The 12,167-nt window shown below is 42.8% G+C and overlaps 1 pseudogene; it reads left to right on the top strand.

The window, feature by feature from the left end:
* LOC115104789 (transcriptional regulator ATRX-like) overlaps positions 1 to 12,167 on the top strand; it is a 32,157-nt pseudogene that overhangs the window by 15,715 nt on the left and 4,275 nt on the right.

Here is a 12,167-nt window from a genome sequence, read left to right as displayed (position 1 = left end):
GCCCGACTCAGTGGCCCGCCCACGTGAAGAGACATTGGTTATAAACTATGAAACACGCCCTCCTCTCCCTTCCTATATAAAGCCTTGACGACAATATAACTTCCTGTTCCGGGTACATTAGGATGACGATCCGATGTCAGAAGGGTTCAGATAATAACTACAGAACAAAGCCAACCTCAGCGTTAGCTTTGGTTGCGAATGGTATGAACTTTGAACTTTTATTCGCTACAGAAGTGATACCTCCTAGTCGTTGAGTTAGCAACAGCAGCTGAAAACGTGGGCTAGAACAGGACAGACAGACAGAGTATCCCGTCTACCACACAACAATGTTACTACAACGTATCCAATTTACCACCAGAGACATTATTCCGAGGACAGGAAGATCTGTTGGCCAACACGACCAGCATCTATGACCAACCTACCGAAGCGCAGCTCAGAGTAAATATTTATTGCATTTTCCTTTTCCAAATGGGCGGTAATTTAGAATGCATAGGATTCTGTATTTACGATAAAGTAGCTGCTTGCGGCCCGATAGAGACATCACTTCTCCCTTTGTTCTTCAGTCTTCCCGCTCTTTCACTCAAACCCTGATTCAACTTGTTAGCCAGGGTTTGTGAAGATAACCAAGAATTTACAACTTTTAGATGAGACTGAAATAAGGTGACGATTAATATGGACTGCTATTGATGTAAAATATTATATTATTATTATTAATATAATAATAATAATATAATATTTTACATCAATAGCAGTCCATATTAATCATCTAAAATTTATTTTATTATTATATAAATATTATTTCGTGGTGCCCCGACTTCCTAGTTAATTACATTTACATGATTAGCTCAATCAGGTAATATTAATTACAGAGAAAGGATTTTATAGAATAGCATATCATATCACTTAATCCGGCATAGCCAAAGACACACACGTCCCTTAAGTGTCCATGAACCATTCCCACTTTCTCAAAAATAGAAATATTGTTTAGTTCTCCCATTTTGGAGATTAGGAGTTTTGAACAAAATATGTACTTTTTTCTAGTAGACTCTCTCAATACTGCATGGCAGTTTCTACCAGGTATTTATGACCTGTCATAAAGTCATAATACTGTGGAGAGAGAGAGGGGAGGGCTATGATCCTCCTCCCAGGGCACGTCATGACAGAAGGCCAACCTGACAATCCTTCAGTGTTGGGATTTCATCTACTACCATGGAGTGATTCCAGTGCTTGGCCGTTTCACTGGTCGGAATGTGGGTGCGGTTTACAGGTATGCAATCCTTGGTGTAGGTAGGACGAAGATCGATTTGGATGGTTAAGCTGTAACCTCTCACACGAAGTCCTGAGACTCTTTTGCTTTTCACAACTGTCACGTCCTATCATAGTAGTTTATTTCAGTTTCACTGGATACGTATCTGCTTGTAAAGAATTGCTCACTTCCTAGTCAATGAATTTAGTCTCACTCTTGATGTCAAGCAGGGCGTAGGCAAGTTTTTCAGCACCTGACATGTTCCTTGAACACCCACACTGGTACGATCATGAAAGTGTTAGTAGATTGTCCTTCTCCAGCTACGTTGAGTGACAATGCAGTTGCTGCCTCATCCATATTATTTAGGTAAGAAATTGGCAGAGATGTAGGTGAAACGGAAATAGCCTAACTGTCATCGTGGAGACACGTGGGATGCTTTCCTTTGCAGGTGTCAAAGGTGTGGTGATGACGACAGTCCTTTGCACTGTGACCAGATTTCAAGCACCCATAGCAAAGCTTATTTTCTTTCACATATTTCTGTCCTTTGGCTGACTTTTGATTCTCTCTATCTGTGAATGTTTGAGAACACTTGCCATGCTCCTCTTGGTCTCCATGACATTTAGTTTCTCAGTGGTACATTCGGATGAACGGAGAGCATAGAAAGAAGTTATCTGATTGCAAGCAATCTCTGCTTCCAACGTCATCAAAGTAGCACATTTCTGGAAGCTGGGGAATTCTTGACTATTGTTCAAGGTTTGTGTAACTTGTCTGTTCCAATAAGAAGCTGCCCAGTCAGGCAGTTTTTGAACTAGCTTCTGATTCTCTTTACAGTCATTTAATATCTGAAGACCTTTAACATAGGTATAGCATCCTGACAGGCATTTAAAACATCTGGAACGTCTCTGAGTCCTACGGTGTCCTTAAGTTGAGTTTTTGGCCAGTTTGCAAGCCTTTCTCTAAATGCCCTCTGTATGACAAATGGCTGGCCATATCTATGGTTGAGTTTGTTCCACACGTCTTTGTAGGCCTTGTCATCATTTCTGTAGAAAGTACCATCCAGGGTCTTACGAGCTGGGCCACCCACGTACTTCTTAAGATAATAAAGCTTGTCAACTGACAAGACACTTCTTTGATCGATAAATGACACAAATGAGGCTTTCCACTCAAGGAATTGAATTGAATCACCATTGAATACAAATGGCTCTGGCATTGGAAGACGATTAAGGGCTTTGCTATCTTGGAAGGCTTGAGCCAGAGAAGTCACATCCACATGAGGTGATGATGCTGGGGCATTGGAGAGTTGTTGAATGGTAGTTGGAGTAATGTTGTTGACAGTTTAGAAGCTACTTTTCCATACTATCTCCTGGTTCTAGGCCTAAAACCTGGCCCGAGCTGCCTTTACATCTCTCTTTGCCCGTAGTTGTTCCAACTCACATCCTTCCTTTACTGCTCTTCTGAGTGTTGTATCATTTCCTTTTGTTTCTTTTTCTCCAGCAACACTTCATACTCAACTTCCTTTGCTGCCAGCTCTGCTGCTGCATCTGCACATTTGGCTGCCATACATGAGGCCATGGAAGGATGGCTGGATTGAACACTGCACTTGTGACTGACTTGTGAGACTGTAGATCTGTAAATGGAGCGAGTGTAGTTGCGGTCAAGTAACTCACTGAGACAGCACTCTTCATCAATGCCTGATATCTTTTCATAGGCAATTCTGATGATATCTGCTGCCTCACCTGTGTCGACACGACACCTTAACTCAGTTGACTGTGTGATGTGATCTTGAATTTCAAGATAGCTGCTCATGTCATCATCCGTTCCTTTCTTCAATGTGTCGATCAGAAATGCCAGCTGGCTCTCTGTTACGTCTGCTCTCTTGTTTTGCGGGCTTGGATCTTCCATTGGTCATATATGGAAGTATGCAAGTCAGTTAAGAACAAATTCTTATTTTCAATGACGGCTAACGACAGATTTGTAACTTGTCAGCTCTGGGATTTGAACTTGCAACCTTCCGGTTATTAGTCCAACGATCTAACCACTAGGCTACCCTGCCGCCCCAAGTGTGTTAAAGGGTTCTTTAACTGCTGGTGACTTAATGATCTATCTATCTAAACAGAGTGACGATGAAGAGAAGGACGGCGAGGAAGGGGACAACAAAGGTACACCTAAGGGCCGCAAGAAGATCCGCAGGATCATCGTAGATGAGCACCTCCGCTCGGAGACCTAGAGAGCCCTGAAAGAGGAGGAGGAGAGACGCAGACACCTGGCAAAAAGAGAGCAGAGGGAGGACTTCAGAGAGGTACACTACACACAGCTGACCCTCCATGCACACTCACTGTAGAATCCATGCACTATCAGAAATGTCATACTACTACTCGATTGTATTTGATTAATTATATATTATACAATTTTATATGATCAGTTTTGGTCTAATAGTGGTTTCCTCGCAGGTGATTATTTTTGAGGATGAGGCTTCTCGTGTGGCCTGTCCCATCACCACTAAGCTGGTCCTGGATCAGGATGAGGGGACAAAGGAGCCACTCATCCAGGTGCACAGGAACCTGGTGACCAGGCTCAAGCCTCACCAGGTGGATGGTAAGTCTCCGTTTTTATTTCAGTTGTACAAACCCAATACAGACAGTAAGTTAAATACAGTGGCTATCAGCATTGCCCCTTCAATTTGCTGTATCTCTTCCTCCTTCTGATAGGTGTGCAGTTTATCTGGGACTGTTGTTGTGAGTCTGTGAAGAAGGCCAATTCAACCCCTGGATCAGGCTGCTTACTGGCCCACTGCATGGGCCTAGGAAAGACACTGCAGGTAAAAGGAAGCGAACAGTAGGAGTGTTGTCATATGCATATGTCATTCATAGAACAGTATATTTTGTTAACAATACTAGAGATACTCCACTGAACTAAAATATAAATACAACATGTGAAGTGTTGTTCCCATGTTTCATGAGCTGAAATAAAAGATCCCAGAAATGTTCCATATGCACAAAAAATGTATTTCTCAAATTTTGTGCATTAATTTGTTGCCAAGATAATCAATGCAGCTGACAGGTGTGGCATATCAACAAGCTGATTAAACAGCATGATCATTAGGGATGCGTGCTTAGTCCCCTCCTGTACTCTCTGTTCACCCACGACTGTGTGGTCAAGTATGACGCCAACACCATCATTAAGTTTGCTGACGACACAACAGTGGTAGGCCTGATCACCGACAACAATGAGACAGCCTATAGGGAGGAGGTCAGAGACCTGGCAGTGTGGTGCAGGGACAACAACCTTTCCATCAATGTGAGCAAGACAAAGGAGCTGATCGTGGACTATTGGAAAAGGAGGGTCGAACAGGCCCCCAGTAACATCGATGGGACTGAAGTGGAGTGGGTTGAGAGTTTCAAGTTCCTTGGTGTCCACGTCACCAACACCTGTACCCCGCACATTGACTTGGTACCGGTACCCCCTGTATATAGCCTCGTTATTGTTATGTACATTTCTTGAGTTACTTTTTGATTGATTAGATTTTTTTACTTTAGTTTATTTAGTAAATATTTGTATTAACTATATTTATTGAACTGCATTGTTGGTTAAGGGATTTTAAGAAGCATTTCACGGTATCTGTTGTATTCAGCGCATGTGACAAATAAAATTGTATTTGATTACACAAGTGCACCTTGTACCGGGGACAATAAGAGGCAACTCTGAAACTCAAACAACACAATGCCACAGATGTCTCAAGTTTTGAGGAGTATTTCTTTCTGTAATAAAGCCTTTTTGTGGGGGGAAATTCTTTCTGATTGGCTGGGCCTGTCTCCCTAGTGGGTGGGCCTATGCCTTCCTAGGCCCACTCATGGCTGCCCTAAATGAGGGCCTAATGAAATTATTTCAATTGACTGATTTATTTCTATGAGCTCAGTAAAATCTTTGAAATTGTTTATATTTTTTGTTTAGTATATAATACTAGAAGCTCTTGCTTCAATATTTTCTCATGTAGGTGGTGACATTTCTCCATACGATGCTGCAGTCAAAGTGCATGAACTTCAGGACTGCCCTGGTGGTGTGTCCACTCAACATCATCCTCAACTGGGTCAACGAGTTTGAGAAGTGGCAAGTTGACATGGGAGCTGACAAAGTCAAGGTAGCCAAGAAGATTTTACTTTTTGTTTTGTCAAATACATGCAGAGGTTATTGATATGCATTGTAGTATATTCAAGGTATTTCGTGTTTCCAGTTTTTTTCCATCTCGTAGGTGACAGAGTTGGCCACACTGAAGCGAACACAGGAGCGTTATATTGCCCTGCAGAGATGGCAGATGGATGGTGGTGTTATGATCATGGGCTCACACTAGGCCTCAAAGTCATCTACGGAAAGTTCAAAAAGACCTTTGACAGTACTCTGGTCGATCCAGGTACATCCTCTACCAATTATATGCATGTGAAGTGTTGAGAGGTATGTACAATTTTGAAGTAGTATAATTGATTGATGTTGAAACTCTAATACACTACATTTGTTGTACTCCAGGTCAACATCTCTAAAGCTATGAGTGCCATTAAGACCAAAAGGAGGGTGGTGCTGACAGGCACACCACTGCAGAACAACCTCAATGAGTGTAAGGAGGCCTGCTTCAGTTTGAACACAGCCTATGACAGCCTTTCCATTTAAGCTACTTCTCTGGGCAGTATGTCAACGTTTGGGTTAGTTTATTCATGTTTCAGTTTTATTATATCAAAAAATGATAGTAGTCAAAGGTGTAGCCGTGTCTTATATATTTTTGTTTTCTCAGACCACTGCATGGTCAACTTCATCAAGGAAAACCTTCTGGGCTCAATCAAGGAGTTCCGGAATCGCTTTATCAACCCCATTGAAAAAGGCCAGTGTGCAGACTCCAACCCCAGAGACGTCCGCATCATGAAGAATCGCGCCCATGTCCTTCATGCAATGTTGACAGGGTGTGTACAGGTGAGACAGCTCAATTACTAGGAGTGTATGGCATATTTATTTGTAGTTTACCAGAACCACTGCTTAATTTTTTACAAGTATTTGTTGCAAAGTTCTTTGTCAGTTTCCAGTGGATACACTTAGTGTGTTTTCCTCTTTGTCAGAGAGGAGACTACTCAGCCTTGACCAAGTTCCTGCCCCCTAAACATGAATATGTTATAGCGGTGAGGGTGACCCCTCTCCAGTACAGACTGTATTGCTACTACCTGGACAACTTTACTGGTAAGAACCTCCATCGTTAGCTCAGAAAGCTCTACATATCAATGAAATGTGCATGATTTAATAAACCTTTTGGAGAAAAAAGCTGCATATGTGTTTAGGAGCTAGGTCTGTGGTTGAGGGAGCCAGGGGCAAAGCCGGAACTAGCCTTTTCAAGGACTTCCAGATCCTCAGCCGAATCTGGAACCATCCTTGGTGTCTGCAGCTCAACTATATCAGCAAAGAAAATAAGGTAAAGACCCATCAGATGCAGGTTTGAACAAAAACGACTATTTTCTCATCTGCAGACGGATCCGGAGGCATGTCAATCAAACCGTCATCAACATAGATGCTCTTTGTTTTCAGGGCCATTTTGATGGGAAGCACCAGGGGAAAACTGACAGGTGTGTAAGCATGAGTATTCAGTAGGCTACCCAAATCTTTTAACTCCTACCACTGTGTGATGCCTGAAGTAGACCATTACCACCCAATGACAAATTAAATAATGCAAATAATAGATTGTTGCCTTTCATAACTTTTCCTTTATGTCCCACTCAGGAAAGAGAAGGAGAACAAGGGGAAAGTGGTGAATGCTGATGAAGACAGCAAGGATGTGGAGGTGATCCTGGTGTGGAACAGCACATCAAAGGGTGTCAATGTGGAAGGAGACCAGCGAGCAGGTCCACTGGTTCCAGTGGTAAATGGTAGAGTTGTCTCTTCCAATCAGGAAATGACTTCACCGAGTCTATTACAATACCTTCAAGTGTTACTATTGAACATTTTGAATGATTTACCTTATGTTAATGACTTATTTGTTAGTCTCATTCATTTGAGGTCAGTGGTGATAATGTATGCTCTGTGTTCAGCGTTGAGATCGTCCACCAGTTCCAGGCCTGACAGTCCGGCTGCAGACTGGTACAAGTCAATGCTGAGTGACTCTGACGCCACCATCCTGGGACACTCAGGGAAGATGGTGCTGCTGTTTGGCAGATGAACTGGAAGACAAAGTGTAAGGCTGAATCCCAAATCATCCCTCTTCCCCTCGCCCCTCCATTTATGCGTTCACGCACTTTATGCGTTCACGCATGCCTCCGCCATATGCACTATTTAAAAAAAAAAAATTTATTTCACCTTTATTTAACCAGGTAGGCTAGTTGAGAACAAGTTCTCATTTGCAACTGCGACCTGGCCAAGATAAAGCATAGCAGTGTGAACAGACAACACAGAGTTACACATGGAGTAAACAATTAACAAGTCAATAACACAGTAGAAAAAAAATGGGCAGTCTATATACAATGTGTGCAAAAGGCATGAGGAGGTAGGCAAATAATACAATTTTGCAGATTAACACTGGAGTGATAAATGATCAGATGGTCATGTACAGGTAGAGATATTGGTGTGCAAAAGAGCAGAAAAGTAAATATATATATATTTTTTAAAACAGTATAAAAACAGTATGGGAATGAGGTAGGTGAAAATGGGTGGGCTATTTACCAATAGACTATGTACAGCTGCAGCGATCGGTTAGCTGCTCAGATAGCTGATGTTTGAAGTTGGTGAGGGAGATAAAAGTCTCCAACTTCAGCGATTTTTGCAGTTCGTTCCAGTCACAGGCAGCAGAGTACTGGAACGAAAGGCGGCCAAATGAGGTGTTGGCTTTAGGGATGATCAGTGAGATACACCTGCTGGAGCGCGTGCTACGGATGGGTGTTGCCATCGTGACCAGTGAACTGAGATAAGGCGGAGCTTTACCTAGCATGGACTTGTAGATGACCTGGAGCCAGTGGGTCTGGCGACGAATATGTAGCGAGGGCCAGCCGACTAGAGCATACAAGTCGCAGTGGTGGGTGGTATAAGGTGCTTTGGTGACAAAACGGATGGCACTGTGATAGACTGCATCCAGTTTGCTGAGTAGAGTGTTGGAAGCCATTTTGTAGATGACATCGCCGAAGTCGAGGATCGGTAGGATAGTCAGTTTTACTAGGGTAAGCTTGGCGGCGTGGGTGAAGGAGGCTTTGTTGCGGAATAGAAAGCCGACTCTTGATTTGATTTTCGATTGGAGATGTTTGATGTGAGTCTGGAAGGAGAGTTTGCAGTCTAGCCAGACACCTAGGTACTTATAGATGTCCACATATTCAAGGTCGGAACCATCCAGGGTGGTGATGCTAGTCGGGCATGCGGGTGCAGGCAGCGATCGGTTGAAAAGCATGCATTTGGTTTTACTCGCGTTTAAGAGCAGTTGGAGGGTCGTGTCCCAAAGCTGAGGAATTGAAAATGATGGAGGGTGTAGGGGCTATTTAGACCCTCCGATAAACACTTTGACCGAGCAAGCTATGCTTCAGAGCGAAGTGGTATCCCAAAAACACACCACATTATTTTGAGTTTGTACAAATTCACACAAAAGAATGGAGAGGCGTGCCTAATTATAAGCCACCTGTATTTGTTTTTGTCTGATTTCAAAGCTTGACACATGTAACATATGAAATACATCCCAAATGAAATGTTTAACTGTTACTGATGTTTTTATCTTGTAAAATGACGGGGAATTTTCTCATTTGAATTTCATGCTAATTTTATTATTTAAATGTGGAACATGAATTGCATCATTCAAGTCACGAGTGTGTCCCTGAAGTTGAAGGGTTTATTTGATCCCCCCGCCACTCTTGAAGTCACCCTCTAAGTTTTGTCAGCAACGTGACAACAGAGGGCCCTCCGAGCAGGTTGGTAGGGGTGAGGGGCTGGTTTGGGATTCATCATATGTGTGCTTGGGAAATGGATTCAGGCACCAGGGATGCATTTCAAAAAAGAAGGATCAAGTTAGCCAGTTTCACAGAGCAGATTTGTTGAATTAACCTTTTCTTCATCAGTTTTTGTTGTATATTCACAGGTTGGTGTTCAGTCAATCCTTGATCACATTAGACATGATTGAAGATTTCTTGGACCTCACCAACAAAGCCAAAAACAACAGGCAATCATCCCTATACAAAGGTACCAGTCCCATTGGCTTTTCAAATGCTATAGTTTTACAACAACAAAAAATGCATCTTCAGAGTCTATTATTGTATAATATTTTCTTTGTTTCCTTTTCTAAACTGTAGGTGATGGCAGCTGGATGCCAGCGCCACATCCAGGATGAAATGGGTGCAAGATTTAAATGATGCCACCAACGAGCAGTACATTTCTGTCTGACTGCTGTACTTTTCTACATCTCACATTTCGCTGTGGTGCCAAACCTCAACACAGTATGCAGCATAACACTTTACTTAGTGATGTATTATTATATGGCAAGGCATCAGTAATTGTAGACCTAATGTGAATTGATAAGATGGTCTGTTTTTAAGATCACACTCACTCCTTTGATTTCATTTCACCCCACCTTATCTTTCAGGGGTCGTCTGTTTCTCATCTCGACAAGAGCTGGGTCCCTTGGGATCAACCTGGTAGCAGCTAACAGGGTCATAATTTTTGATGCTTCGTGGAGTCCCTCCTATGACATCCAGAGCATCTTCAGGGTGTACCGTTTTGGCCAGCTGAAGGCTGTGTTTGTCTACCGCTTCTTGGCTCAGGTAATCACATCTCGTTATGACCCTATCTCCTGTAATATGATTGTGAGACACATTGTATGATTACATATAAACTCGGCAAAAAAATAAACGTCCCTTTTTCAGGACCCTGTCTTTCAAAGATAATTCGTAAAAATCCAAATAACTTCACAGATCTTCAATGTAAAGGGTTTAAACACTGTTTCCCATGCTTGTTCAATGAACCATAAACAATTAATGAACATGCACCTGTGGAACAGTCGTTAAGACACTAACAGCTTACAGACGGTAGGCAATTAAGGTCACAGTTATGAAAACTTAGGACACTGATGTTATAACTTTAATGTGTTAGAGTTAATATTTAAGTTTATTCTTTGAGCTGTATCTGTAAAGATATTTCTTTGGATTTATTTGCATATGTAATTGTATTGGTTGTGTTGAATTACGCTTTTTGACTGCAAGTCCCAGAATGCCTTGCGAGAGGAATGAGTGATAACGCGCCAATTATGTGCAGGTGCTAGTGATTGTGGCTGACTTTCCGACAGCATCTTACCTGCATTGCTCTGTACCAAAACAATTGTTGTTAAATGTAACGTAAACAATTATTCTTACTAAAAGAAGCTTTCGTATCAAAACCGACGTCCCGAGTCATTACTAAGAAGTTAGTTAATCTAAAGTTATAAAGAGGCCTTTCTACTGACTCTAAAAAACACCAAAGGAAAGATGCCCAGCGTCCCTGCTCATCTGCATGAATGTGCCTTAGGCATGCTGCAAGTAGGCATGAGGACTGCAGATGTGGCTAGGGCAATAAATTGCAATGTCTGTACTGTGAGACGCCTAAGACAGCGCTACAGGGAGACAGGACAGACAGCTGATCATCCTCGCAGTGGCAGATCACGTGTAACAACACCTGCACAGGATTGATACATCTGAACATCACACCTGCGGGACAGGTACAGGATGGCAACAACAACTGCCCGAGTTGCACCAAGAACGCACAATTCCTCCATCAGTGCTGAGACTGTCTGCAATAGGCTGAGAGAGGCTGGACTGAAGGCAGGTTCTCACCAGACATCACTGGCAACAACGTCACCTATGGGCACAAACCCACCGTCGTTGGACCAGACAGGACTGCCAAAAAGTGCTCTTCACTGACGAGTCGCGGTTTTGTCTGACCATGGGTTATTGTCTGATTCGTGTTTATCCTCGAAGGAATGAGCGTTACACCGAGGCCTGTACTCTGGAGCGGGATTGATTTGGAGGTGGAGGGTCCGTCATGGTCTGGGGCGGTGTTGTCACAGCATCATCGGACTGAGCTTGTTGTCATTGCAGGCAATCTCAATGCTGTGTGTTAGAGGGAAGACATCCTCCTCCCTCATGTGGTACCCTTCCTGCAGGCTCATCCTGACATGACCCTCCAGCATGGCAATACTGCTCGTTCTGTGCGTGATTTCCTGCAAGAAAGGAATGTCAGTGTTCTGCCATGGCCAGCGACGAGCCCGGATCTAAATCCCATTGACCACGTCTGGGACCTGTTGGATCAGAGGGTGAGGGCTAGGGCCATTCCCCCCAGAAATGTCAGGGAACTTGCAAGTGCCTTGATGGACGAGTGGGGTAACATCTTACAGCAAGACCTGGCAAATCTGGTGCAGTCCATGAGGAGGAGATGCACTGCAGTACTTAATGCAGCTGGTGGCCACACCAGATACTGACTGTTACTTTTGATTTTGACCCCCCCTTTGTTCAGGGGACACATTATTCCATTTTGGTTAGTCACATGTCTGTGGAACTTGTTCAGTTTATGTCTCAGGTGTTGAATCTTATGTTCATACAAATATTTACACATGTTAAGTTTGCTGAAAATAAACACAGTTGACAGTGAGAGGACGTTTCTTTTTTTGCTGAGTTTATAAGGCCCTATAATATATTTTTTATTTTTTCCCAAATTCAGTTTTCTCCGGTTTTGTTTGGCCAGGTTTCGGTTTTCCTCTGTTTTTTTTTCAGGTTTTCCATCTTAAATTCACTTTTTTACTTTTTTTTATAGGAAAAAAAATGTTTGGATGTTCTAAGTACACAACAATGCTCAGGAGACCAATTTTGGGAAATGGTCTGGGAAAACTAGAAGAAGTTTGGTTATTTAGGTGTAGTAACCCTAATGCAAGTGTGCACCAGCAAGAGACCGT

Source organism: Oncorhynchus nerka, linkage group LG22 (assembly GCF_034236695.1).
Source record: "Oncorhynchus nerka isolate Pitt River linkage group LG22, Oner_Uvic_2.0, whole genome shotgun sequence".
In the NCBI taxonomy this organism is placed as follows: Eukaryota; Metazoa; Chordata; class Actinopteri; order Salmoniformes; family Salmonidae; genus Oncorhynchus; species Oncorhynchus nerka.
Note: the sequence above shows the minus strand (reverse complement) of the source record. Positions and strands in the feature narration are given on the sequence as shown.